Source organism: Rattus rattus, chromosome 3, assembly GCF_011064425.1.
Source record: "Rattus rattus isolate New Zealand chromosome 3, Rrattus_CSIRO_v1, whole genome shotgun sequence".
Taxonomy (NCBI): Eukaryota; Metazoa; Chordata; class Mammalia; order Rodentia; family Muridae; genus Rattus; species Rattus rattus.
In genome coordinates, this window is record NC_046156.1 from 88,305,010 (window position 1) to 88,317,741 (window position 12,732).

The following is a 12,732-nucleotide window of genomic DNA, read 5'->3' on the forward strand; positions in this document are numbered from 1 at the left end:
CTGCCTGGTTGGTGATCCAGTGTCTGAGAGATCTCAGGGGTCCAGGTTAATTGAGACCGCTGGTCCTCCTACAGGGTCGCTTTCCTCCTCAACTTCCTCCAGCTTTTCCCTAATTCAACCACAGGGCTCACCAGCTTCTGTTCATTGGTTGGGTGCAAATATCTGCATCTGACTCCTTCAGCTGCTTGTTGGGTCTTTTGGAGAGCAGCGATGATAGGTCCCTTTTTGTGAGTGCTCCATAGTCTAAGTAATGGTGTCAGGTCTAGGGGGACATGATCTGGTATTGGGTGGGGGAAAAGGACTGAAACCTGGAGGACCAGCAGAAAGAATGGAAACAGGAAACCTTAGGAGAAAGGAGGTTGGCAGGATGCTCCAGAATGTACCAGAAACCTGGGAAGTGAGAGATTCTCAGGACTCAAAGGGGGGTGGGGGTTGATGAAATGCCCTACAGTGGGGAGAGGGAACTTGTAGAGCCCACTTCCAGCAGAAAGACAGGGCATCAAGTGAGGGATGGGGTTGCAAAGCTCTGACCCAAATTTTTCCAGTCTGAAAGAAATGCAGGGATGGAAATGGAGAAGAGCCTGAGGAAAGGGAGGTCCAGTGACAGGCCCAGAGTGGGATCCAGCTCAAGGTCTTAGACTATCTAAGAGTGGAGCAAGTTACTTAGGACAAGCATTCATCCCTTTAGAAGGGGGCATCAGATACCATGGAGCTGGAGTTACAGGTCATTGTGAGCCACATGACATGGGTGTTAGGAACTGAATTTGGGTCCTTTGGAAGAGTAACAAGCATTCTTGACCACTGAGCTCTTTCTCTAGCTCCCTAAGTTGTCTCAGCCCTACTGGAAAGGAAGCTAAAACAGTTCCCATGAAGGTAGCCAATTCATCATTTAGACTAGGGGGTGGCTTATTTTTGTCTTTTATTCTTTGGTGAAAATGTGAAAATTTACATATGTAAATATCTGTATGTTTGTATTATAAAAATAACAATATTCTGTGAGCAGTGTCTGAACTTCTTGTTTTCTATTTACCCCTGCAACCTTAAGAGTCTACCCAGAACGGTTTCTAGAGATGTACCTCACTCATTTTATTACTGCAGGTGCTTCCTTGTCCAGGGGCGCAGAAGTCTGCTGGGAGGAAGGGGGAGTCAGGACAGAGAGAAAACTTTAGACGCAGGCTTGGAGAGTTTGTTCTAGGGAGGCTCTCAGCAGCTGGCACAGACTACTGTTCTGGGCTGAAGGCGAAGGCAGAATTCTTGGTGGTAAGAAGGAATTTTTTTTTTTATTAACTTGAATATTTCTTATATACATTTGAGTGTTATTCCCTTTCCCGTTTTCCGGGCAAACATCCCCCTCCCCCTCCCCTTCCTTATGGTGTTCCCCTCCCCACCCTCCCCCCATTGCCGCCCTCCCCCCAACAGTCTAGTTCACTGGGGTTCAGTATTAGCAGGACCCAGGGCTTCCCCTTCCACTGGTGCTCTTACTAGGATATTCATTGCTACCTATGAGGTCAGAGTCCAGGGTCAGTCCATGTATAGTCTTTAGGTAGTGGCTTAGTCCCTGGAAGCTCTGGTTGCTTGGCATTGTTGTACATATGGGGTCTCGAGCCCCTTCAAGCTCTTCCAGTTCTTTCTCTGATTCCTTCGACGGGGGTCCTATTCTCAGTTCAGTGGTTTGCTGCTGACATTCGCCTCTGTATTTGCTGTATTCTGGCTGTCTCTCTCAGGAGCGATCTACACTTCTGCACTTCTTTGCTTCATCCATCTTGTCTAATTGGGTGGCTGTATATATGGGCCACATGTGGGGCAGGCTCTGAATGGGTGTTCCTTCAGTCTCTGTTTTAATCTTTGCCTCTCTCTTCCCTGCCAAGGGTATTCTTGTTCCCCTTTTAAAGAAGGAGTGAAGCATTCACATTTTGATCATCCGTCTTGAGTTTCATTTGTTCTAGGCATCTAGGGTAATTCAGGCATTTGGGCTAATAGCCACTTATCAATGAGTGCATACCATGTATGTCTTTCTGTGATTGGGTTAGCTCACTCAGGATGATATTTTCCAGTTCCAACCATTTGCCTACAAATTTCATAAACTCGTTGTTTTTTGATAGCTGAGTAATATTCCATTGTGTAGATGTACCACATTTTCTGTATCCATTCCTCTGTTGAAGGGCATCTGGGTTCTTTCCAGCTTCTGGCTATTATAAATAAGGCTGCTATGAACATAGTGGAGCACGTGTCTTTTTTATGTTGGGGCATCTTTTGGGTATATGCCCAGGAGAGGTATAGCTGGATCCTCAGGCAGTTTAATGTCCAATTTTCTGAGGAACCTCCAGACTGATTTCCAGAATGGTTGTAGCAGTCTGCAACCCCACCAACAATGGAGGAGTGTTCCCCTTTCTCCGCATCCTCGCCAGCATTTGCTGTCACCTGAGTTTTTGATCTTAGCCATTCTCACTGGTGTGAGGTGAAATCTCAGGGTTGTTTTGATTTGCATTTCCCTGATGACTAAAGATGTTGAACATTTCTTTAGGTGTTTCTCAGCCATTCAGCATTCCTCAGCTGTGAATTCTTTGTTTAGCTCTGAACCCCATTTTTTAATAGGGTTATTTGTCTCCCTGCGGTCTAACTTCTTGAGTTCTTTGTATATTTTGGATATAAGGCCTCTATCTGTTGTAGGATTGGTAAAGATCTTTTCCCAATCTGTTGGTTGCGTTTTGTCCTAACCACAGTGTCCTTTGCCTTACAGAAGCTTTGCAGTTTTTTTTTTTTTTTTCATTAACCTGAGCACCTCTTATGTACACTTGAGTGTTATTCCGTTTCCGCCTCCGGGCAAACATCCCCTCCCTCCCCCTTCCCTATGGGTGTTCCCTCCCCACCCTCCCCCACTGCCGCCCTCCCCGACAGTCCAGTTCACTGGGGGTTCAGTCTTAGCAGGACCCAGGGCCTCCCCTTCCACTGGTGCTCTTACTAGGATATTCATTGCTACCTACGAGGTCAGAGTCCAGGGTCAGTCCATGTATAGTCCTCAGGTAGTGGCCCAGTCCCTGGAAGCTCTGGTTGCTTGGCATTGTTGTACATATGGGGTCTCAAGCCCCTTCAAGCTCTTCCAGTTCTTTCTCTGATTCCTTCAACGGGGGTCCCGTTCTCAGTTCAGTGGTTTGCTGCTGGCATTCGCCTCTGTATTTGCTGTATTCTGGCTGTGTCTCTCAGGATCGATCTACATCCGGCTCCTGTCGGTCTGCACTTCTTTGCTTCATCCATCTTGTCTAATTGGGTGGCTGTATATGTATGGGCCACATGTGGGGCAGGCTCTGAATGGGTGTTCCTTCAGTCTCTCTCTCAATCTTTGCCTCTCTCTTCTCTGCCAAGGGTATTCTTGTTCCCCTTTTAAAGAAGGAGTGAAGCCTTCACATTTTGATCATCCGTCTTGAGTTTCATTTGTTCTAGGCAACTAGGGTAATTCAAGCATTTGGGCTAATAGCCACTTATCAGTGAGTGCATACCATGTATGTCTTTTTGTGATTGGGTTAGCTCACTCAGGATGATATTTTCCAGTTCCAACCATTTGCCTCTAATTTCATAAAGTCGTTGTTTTGATAGCTGAGTAATATTCCATTGTGTAGATGTACCACATTTTCTGTATCCATTCCTCTGTTGAAGGGCATCTGGGTTCTTTCCAGCTTCTGGCTATTATAAATAAGGCTGCGATGAACATAGTGAGACACGTGTCTTTTTTATATGTTGGGGCATCTTTTGGGTATATGCCCAAGAGAGGTATAGCTGGATCCTCAGGCAGTTCAATGTCCAATTTTCTGAGGAACCTCCAGACTGATTTCCAGAATGGTTGTACCAGTCTGCAACCCCACCAACAATGGAGGGTGTTCCCCTTTCTCCGCATCCTCGCCAGCAATTGCTGTCACCTGAGTTTTTGATCTTAGCCATTCTCACTGGTGTGAGGTGAAATCTCAGGGTTGTTTTGATTTGCATTTCCCTGATGACTAAAGATGTTGAACATTTCTTTAGGTGTTTCTCAGCCATTCAGCATTCCTCAGCTGTGAATTCTTTGTTTAGCTCTGAACCCCATTTTTTAATAGGGTTATTTGTCTCCCTGCGATCTAACTTTTTGAGTTCTTTGTATATTTTGGATATAAGGCCTCTATCTGTTGTAGGATTGGTAAAGATCTTTTCCCAATCTGTTGGTTGCCGTTTTGTCCTGACCACAGTGTCCTTTGCCTTACAGAAGCTTTGTAGTTTTATGAGATCCCATTTGTCGATTCTTGATCTTAGAGCATAAGCCATTGGTGTTTTGTTCAGGAAATTTTTTCCAGTGCCCATGTGTTCCAGATGCTTCCCTAGTTTTTCTTCTATTAGTTTGAGTGTGTCTGGTTTGATGTGGAGGTCCTTGATCCACTTGGACTTAAGCTTTGTACAGGGTGATAAGCATGGATCGATCTGCATTCTTCTACATGTTGACCTCCAGTTGAACCAGCACCATTTGCTGAAAATGCTATCTTTTTTTCCATTGGATGGATTTGGCTCCTTTGTCAAAAATCAAGTGACCATAGGTGTGTGGGTTCATTTCTGGGTCTTCAATTCTGTTCCATTGGTCTATCTGTCTGTCTCTGTACCAATACCATGCAGTTTTTATCACTATTGATCTGTAATACTGCTTGAGTTCAGGGATAGCGATTCCCCCTGAAGTCCTTTTATTGTTGAGGATAGTTTTAGCTATCCTGGGTTTTTTGTTATTCCAGATGAATTTGCAAATTGTTCTGTCTAACTCTTTGAAGAATTGGATTGTTATTTTGATGGGGATTGCATTGAATCTGTAGATCGCTTTTGGTAAAATGGCCATTTTTACTATATTAATCCTGCCAATCCATGAGCATGGGAGATCTTTCCACCTTCTGAGGTCTTCTTCAATTTCTTTCTTCAGTGTCTTGAAGTTCTTATTGTACAGATCTTTTACTTGCTTGGTTAAAGTCACACCGAGGTATTTTATATTATTTGGGTCTATTATGAAGGGTGTCGTTTCCCTAATTTCTTTCTCGGCTTGTTTCTCTTTTTGTGTAGAGGAAGGCTACTGATTTATTTGAGTTAATTTTATACCCAGCCACTTTGCTGAAGTTGTTTATCAGCTTTAGTAGTTCTCTGGTGGAACTTTTGGGATCACTTAAATATACTATCATATCATCTGCAAATAGTGATATTTTGACTTCTTCTTTTTCTGATCTGTATCCCTTGACCTCCTTTTGTTGTCTGATTGCTCTGGCTAGAACTTCAAGAACTATATTGAATAAGTAGGGAGAGAGTGGGCAGCCTTGTCTAGTCCCTGATTTTAGTGGGATTGCTTCAAGTTTCTCTCCATTTAGTTTAATGTTAGCCACTGGTTTGCTGTATATGGCTTTTACTATGTTTAGGTATGGACCTTGAATTCCTATTCTTTCCAGGACTTTTATCATGAAGGGGTGTTGAATTTTGTCAAATGCTTTCTCAGCATCTAATGAAATGATCATGTGGTTTTGTTCTTTCAGTTTGTTTATAGAATGGATCACGTTGTTGGTTTTCCGTATATTAAACCATCCCTGCATGCCTGGGATGAAGCCTACTTGATCATGGTGGATGATTGTTTTGATGTGCTCTTGGATTCGGTTTGCCAGAATTTTGTTGAGTATTTTTGCGTCAATGTTCATAAGGGAAATTGGTCTGAAGTTCTCTTTCTTTGTTGGGTCTTTGTGTGGTTTAGGTATAAGAGTAATTGTGGCTTCATAGAAGGAATTCGGTAGTGCTCCATCTGTTTCAATTTTGTGGAATAGTTTGTATAATATTGGTATGAGGTCTTCTATGAAGGTCTGATAGAATTCTGCACTAAACCCGTCTGGACCTGGGCTCTTTTTGGTTGGGAGACCTTTAATGACTGCTTCTATTTCCTTAGGAGTTATCGGGTTGTTTAACTGGTTTATCTGTTCCTGATTTAACTTGGTACCTGGTATCTGTCTAGGAAATTGTCCATTTCCTGTAGATTTTCAAGTTTTGTTGAATATAGGCTTTTATAGTAAGATCTGATGATTTTTTGAATTTCCTCTGAATCTGTAGTTATGTCTCCCTTTTCATTTCTGATTTTGTTAATTTGGACACACTCTCTGTGTCCTCTCGTTAGTCTGGCTAAGGGTTTATCTATCTTGTTGATTTTCTCAAAGAACCAACTTTTGGTTCTGTTGATTCTTTCTATGGTCCTTTTTGTTTCTACTTGGTTGATTTCAGCTCTGAGTTTGATTATTTCCTGCCTTCTACTCCTCCTGGGTGTATTTGCTTCTTTTTGTTCTAGAGCTTTTAGGTGTGCTGTCAAGCTGCTGACATATGCTCTTTCCTGTTTCTTTCTGCAGGCACTCAGCGCTATGAGTTTTCCTCTTAGCACAGCTTTCATTGTGTCCCATAAGTTTGGGTATGTTGTATCTTCATTTTCATTAAATTCTAAAAAGTTTTTAATTTCTTTCTTTATTTCTTCCTTTACCAGGTTATCATTGAGTAGAGCATTGTTCAATTTCCACGTATATGTGGGCATTCTTCCCTTATTGTTATTGAAGACCAGCTTTAGGCCGTGGTGGTCCGATAGCACACATGGGATTATTTCTATCTTTCTGTACCTGTTGAGGCCCGTTTTTTGACCAATTATATGGTCAATTTTGGAGAAAGTACCATGAGGAGCTGAGAAGAAGGTATATCCTTTTGCTTTAGGGTAGAACGTTCTATAAATATCCGTTAAGTCCATTTGGCTCATGACTTCTCTTAGTCTGTCTACGTCTCTGTTTAATTTCTGTTTCCATGATCTGTCCATTGATGAGAGTGGGGTGTTGAAATCTCCTACTATTATTGTGTGAGGTGCAATGTGTGTTTTGAGCTTTAGTAAGGTTTCTTTTACGTATATAGGTGCCCTTGTATTTGGGGCATAGATATTTAGGATTGAGAGTTCATCTTGGTGGATTTTTCCTTTGATGAATATAAAGTGTCCTTCCTTATCTTTTTTGATGACTTTTAGTTGGAAATTGATTTTATTTGATATTAGAATGGCTTCTCCAGCTTGCTTCTTCCGACCATTTGCTTGGAAAGTTGTTTCCCAGCCTTTCACTCTGAGGTAGTGTCTGTCTTTGTCTCTGAGGTGTGTTTCCTGTAGGCAGCAGAATGCAGGGTCCTCGTTGCGTATCCACTTCGTTAATCTATGTCTTTTTATTGGGGAGTTGAGGCCATTGATGTTGAGAGATATTAAGGAATAGTGATTATTGCTTCCTGTTATATTCATATTTGGATGTGAGGTTGTGTTTGTGTTCTTTTCTTCTCTTTGTTTTGTTGCCAAGACGATTAGTAAGAAGGAATTTTTGCAAGATCTCTGGCCGTCTCAGCAGGCATCGAGCCATGGTGGAAGTCTGAGTTCTACCCAGTGGCCTGTCCAAGGACTGCTCACACAGATCTGTCTTAGGTCAGTTCCAGCCTGGAGGCTGGCGGACAGAGGAAAGACAGTCATTCCTGAGTCTGGCTGCCAGTGGAGGAACTGACTCAGAATGGTACCCAGACCTAGCTTTCTTTAGGCATCCTCATGTGGGCTCTCAATCTATCTACCAATGAGGGCTTGGAGTAGAGCTCTACTGCTTTCTTGGAGCAGGGATAATCACTGTTCTTGGTATAGCACTCTCAAGAGAAATGAAACTATTTGGATCTGACAGTTTGTCTGTCCTAGTTGATGAAGCAGCAGGAGTTCACGTTCCAAATAAGGTCAGTGGCTGTATGCTGGGGCACTCTCTCTTTGAGGTACTTGAGTTGTTTACTCTGTTCAGGCTGTGGATTGATCAGAGGCTGCCCATATTAGGAAGGCCTGCCTGCTTTATTCTGAGCCTGTCTTAGTCAGGGTTTCTATTCCTGCACAAACATCATGACCAAGAAGCAAGTTGGGGAGGAAAGGGTTTATTCAGACTATACTTCCACATTGCTGTTAATCACCAAAGGAAGTCAGGACTGGAACTCAAGCAGGAGCTGATATAGAAGTCATGGAGGGATGTTACTTACTGGCTCGCTTCCCCTGGCTTGCTAGAACCCAAGACTACTGACCTAGGGATGGCACCACCCACAATGGGCTGGGCCCACCCCTCTTGATCACTAATTGAGAAAATGCCTTATAGCTGGGTCTCATGGAGGCATTTCCACAACAGAGGCTCCTTTCTCTGTGATAACTTCAGCTTGTATCAAGTTGACACACAAAACCAGCCAGTACAGAGCCCATAGTTTACATGCTAATCTCACCTGAACCTCCCTCACAGACACACCCAGGAAAGCATTTGATTAATATCTGACACTTCGGCTTAGTTAATGGTGTATAAAGGTAATCACCACAGTGATCTTGGCAGTTAAAAGGAAGAATGGAAGGAAAGAAGAGTTTGGATGCTCATCACTTAGTCAAGACCCTAAAATCTTGGCACTGAAGGGATACTGACTTATATACAAATGAAAAACAGAAACTCATGAGAGTGCTTAAATAAATTCTTCAAAAATAAATAAATGTAATAACCATTGCGCCATCTCCATATGCGGGCGGGCATTGTGTTACACACTGGCAAGTCAGTGGAGCCAAGACGGGCACGACTCTTCCTTTCCTGAGGAAGGACTGTTTGTGACATGAAGATATGTTGACATTAAATGGATGGATTCAGGGGAGGGCAGGGCAGAGCAGGGCAGGGCAGGGCAGGGCAGGGGAGAGCAGGGCAAGCCAGTCAACCTCACCTGGTTTTAGGTATGGGTAAACTCTGAAATGAGAAAGAATTGAGGAACTTTAAAAAGCAGAGAAAATGTAGAAGATATTGAAAAAAGACAAGAGAATAGATGAGGTGGTTTCCAGTCACTGTCCCTTAAGATGGCAGACACCCCACCAGCTTTTTCAAAACGTTAACAGTCTCTAAGCAATCAGTCTTCCTGCCCGAAGACAGCAGGTGTCATCATTGCTACTTAGCAACCGCAGGAATTAAGGCATCGAGAACTCCAATGCCTTGCCCAAGGCCACTTAAAATTTTGATTAGAGAACTGGAATTAAAAGTCACAAGGGAAGACTTGGCTTCTCTGAGATAATCGTGGGAAAGGAAATTATTTATTCTGAAAATTGAAATAGTCATCTTGGAAGCTTTGGTGAAACAAGAGTGCAAAAATAGACCTTCCGTCTATCCCCCAGTGCAACAATAATTTAGCAGTAATTATGATAATGATTGCTAAATGATTTGTGCACCGATCAGACTAAGAGTTCCCAGGGTTGAGTTCTCATGTTATCCTCCTTAGAAACCCCTCTGTGATGTTCCTAGGGCCATGGCATGATGATATTTGTGTAATTCTCCAGCCACAACTTTGGCCTCTGTTGGGTTGGCCAACCCTGGGCAATGCTATTGTGAATACAATAGAAGCAGCCTCAGATAGCTGCCGCGTTAGGAAGGTTCCACGTTTGGGCCACTTGATTTATCACGGGACAGAAGTTTCTGTTAAACAGTTGTCTGTTCTCCATTTATCTGTATGATTTACATTTACCTGTGGTTTCTCTGAATGTATTGAAAACATTTAACTTTTATCATTCTTTAATTTTTAATCATCTTATGGCTGTCAATTAAGCTTTTATAGACTCAGTTGGAAACAAAGAAACCAGTGTCCTTGCTGGTAAACCGTATCTCTTTTCATTACATTGGACAGCTGGAGAAATGAAGAAGCAAGGGGAAAGGTTGGTGTATCTGGAAGATGCATGGCGTATCATGGGCCTGGTCTTTGATTGTCTGGGAATAGAGATGTTTGGATGACATACAAATGTGCCCCTCGCAGCCAATGCTGTATGGTTCTAATTACTCTGGGACACTTTGCAGAGTTCACCAATTCATTTTCAAATTAAATGGAGCCTCTGCTGTCTTAGTGGTGTAAGTGGACAGTAGGTGGGCCTTTGAGGAGGAGAGATCTTGAGTCACGTCCTGGAATGAGTCTCCTACCCACTTGATGGTTCACACGCTACTTAGCCTCTGACTCTAGGTTCTTCATAATTAAATAGGGATAACATTTTCTTCATTGTGGTGTTCCTGTGATTCAATGCAATGTGAAAGGCCCTGGCGCGACTCTGGCATGCCTTGCCAATTCTGCTAAACTTTCTTTGGAAGTTTGCCACTCAACATCTCATGCTTGAGAGGAGCTAAAACTTATAAAAATGTAGTGCTTTGCTCACACATCGCAATTGCATTCAAGTGCCACACTTTATTTATGTTGGGACTTGGAAACTTGTAGCAAAATTATTAAAGTAAGGCATCTATATCATCACGTCAGGATTCAATACCAGTATTTTGACACCATTTCATCTTTTTTAAATTAAAGACAATTCAGAGTGCAGTAAATGTGTCACAATTAAAGAGAATTGAAATTGAAGTGAACTTATTTAATATTCCTTTTTTTAGGCTAAGAATCAAATACAAATGAATCCTTATTTATTTTCATCTCAGCCCCTTTCAGAACATGATCCATAACCCTTTGTTAATTTCTATTACCTGCTATCTCTGGCTGCATCCGTAAACTTTTCCTCTTTTATACTTTCTCTTTCGAAAGGAAACAGATCTAGAATGTTAAGCTTGTTCTGTTGATGCCAGACTGAAATGATTTCCAGTGTGATGTGAGAGGGTCAGATGTCTGAGGATTTGCTGAGAACAGAACTGCAGTGAACCGTAATGACAGAATTAGGCCCTGCGTACTTTGTGTTACTCAGTATGTACTCATACGTTATTTAATTGCTACTTACAGTGGTTCTGGAGCTTCTCCCGCCATTCAAAAGGACACTTATGGATGCAAGCTGCCAAGTTCATGCTTCCGAGGCTTCGGTAATTTTGACTCTCAAAATGGGCAAGATAATATAAAAAAGAAAATTATAGTGTCTCTCACATATAAACAAAGATGCAAAGATTCTAGATAATGTTTTTATTTTATTGTTTATAGCCTATTTGGACTATAACTTATAGTATAGTATTTAGTATTAAGTATTAAATGAATAACTAGAATGATTTTTTTCCATTTGTACAATTCTTTTTTTTTTTAATCTTTATTAACTTGAGTATTTCTTATTTACATTTCGATTGTTATTCCCCTTCCCGGTTTCCAGGCCACCATCCTCCTAAGCCCTCCCCCTCCCCTTCTATATGGGCTTACCTTCCCCATCCTCCCCCCATTTCCACCCTCCCCCCAACAATCACGTTCACTGGGTGTTCAGTCTTGGCAGGACCAAGGGCTTCCCCTTCCACTGGTGCTCTTACTAGGATATTCATTGCTACCTATGCAGTTGGAGCCCAGGGTCAGTCCATGTATAGTCTTTGGGTAGTGGCTTAGTCCCTGGAAGCTCTGGTTGTTGGCATTGTTGTTCATATGGGGTCTCGAGCCCCTTCAAGCTCTTCCAGTCCTTTCTCTGATTCCTTCAACAGGGGTCCCATTCTCAGTTCAGTGGTTTGCTGCTGGCATTCGCCTATGTATTTGCCATATCCTGGCTGTGTCTCTCAGGAGAGATCTACATCCTGTTCCTGTCGGCCTGCACTTCTTTGCTTCATCCATCTTATCTAGTTTGGTGGCTGTATATGTATGGGCCACATGTTAGAATGATTTTTATATGTAGATATGTGCCTATAATGCCAAATCAGAACATACAGCTACAACATAAATGGTTCCTTCGTACCATCTCTTAGTAAAAACAAATGAAACTGTGTTGGTCAGTTTTATGTTACTGTGACAGAATACCTGAGAAAAATCAACTTTTTAAAAAAAATTCACTTTACATCCCTATTGTTGCCACTCCTCCCAGTCCTTCCTCACATACCATCCCCATCCCCTCCCCTTCTCTTCTGAGAGGGTGGATGCCCCCTTCCCTCTGGGTATTCCCTCACTTGGGCACATCAAGTCTCTACAGGGCTGGATGCATCATTTCCCATTGAGGGCAAACAAGGCAGCCCAGTTTCAGGAATGTATTCCACAGACAGCCAATGGCTTTAGGGATAGTGCCCTCTCCAGTTATTGGCAGACCCACATGAAGACCGAACTGCTCGTCTGCTACTTATGTGTGTGTGGAGGGGGGTGGGGCCAGCTCCAGCCCATGTATGTTCTTTGGTTGGTGGTTCAGTCTCTGATAGACCCCAAGGATCCAGGTTAGTTGACTCTTAGTCTTCCTGTGGAATTCCTATGCCATTGGGGACTTCAATCTTTCTCCCAATGCTTCCATCTAATGTTTGGTGTGACTCTCTACATATGTTTCAGTTAGCTGCTGAGTGGAGCTTCTCAGAGGACAGGTATGCTAGGCTCTTGTCTGCAAACATAACACAGTATTATTAATAGTGTCAGGGATTGGTGCTTGCTCATGGGATGGGTCTCAAGTTGGGCCAGTTTATTGGTTAGTCATTCCCTCAGTCTCCATCTACATCCCTGCATTTCTTGTAGACAGGATATATTTTGGGCCAAAAATTTTTGGTGGTGTCCCTATCACTCCACTTCAGTTCCTGCATGGCTACGGGAGGTGACCTCTTCAGGTTTCATATTGCCATCGCTGTGAGTCTCAGCTAAGGGCAACTCCATTGATTCCTGGGAGCCTTCCCCATCCCAGGTCTCTGGCACGTCCTTGAGATGCTCTCTACCCCATCAACCCTGCCAGCTGCAGATTCCATTCATTCTCCTGGCCCTCTGGCCCTCTCTCCCGCGTCT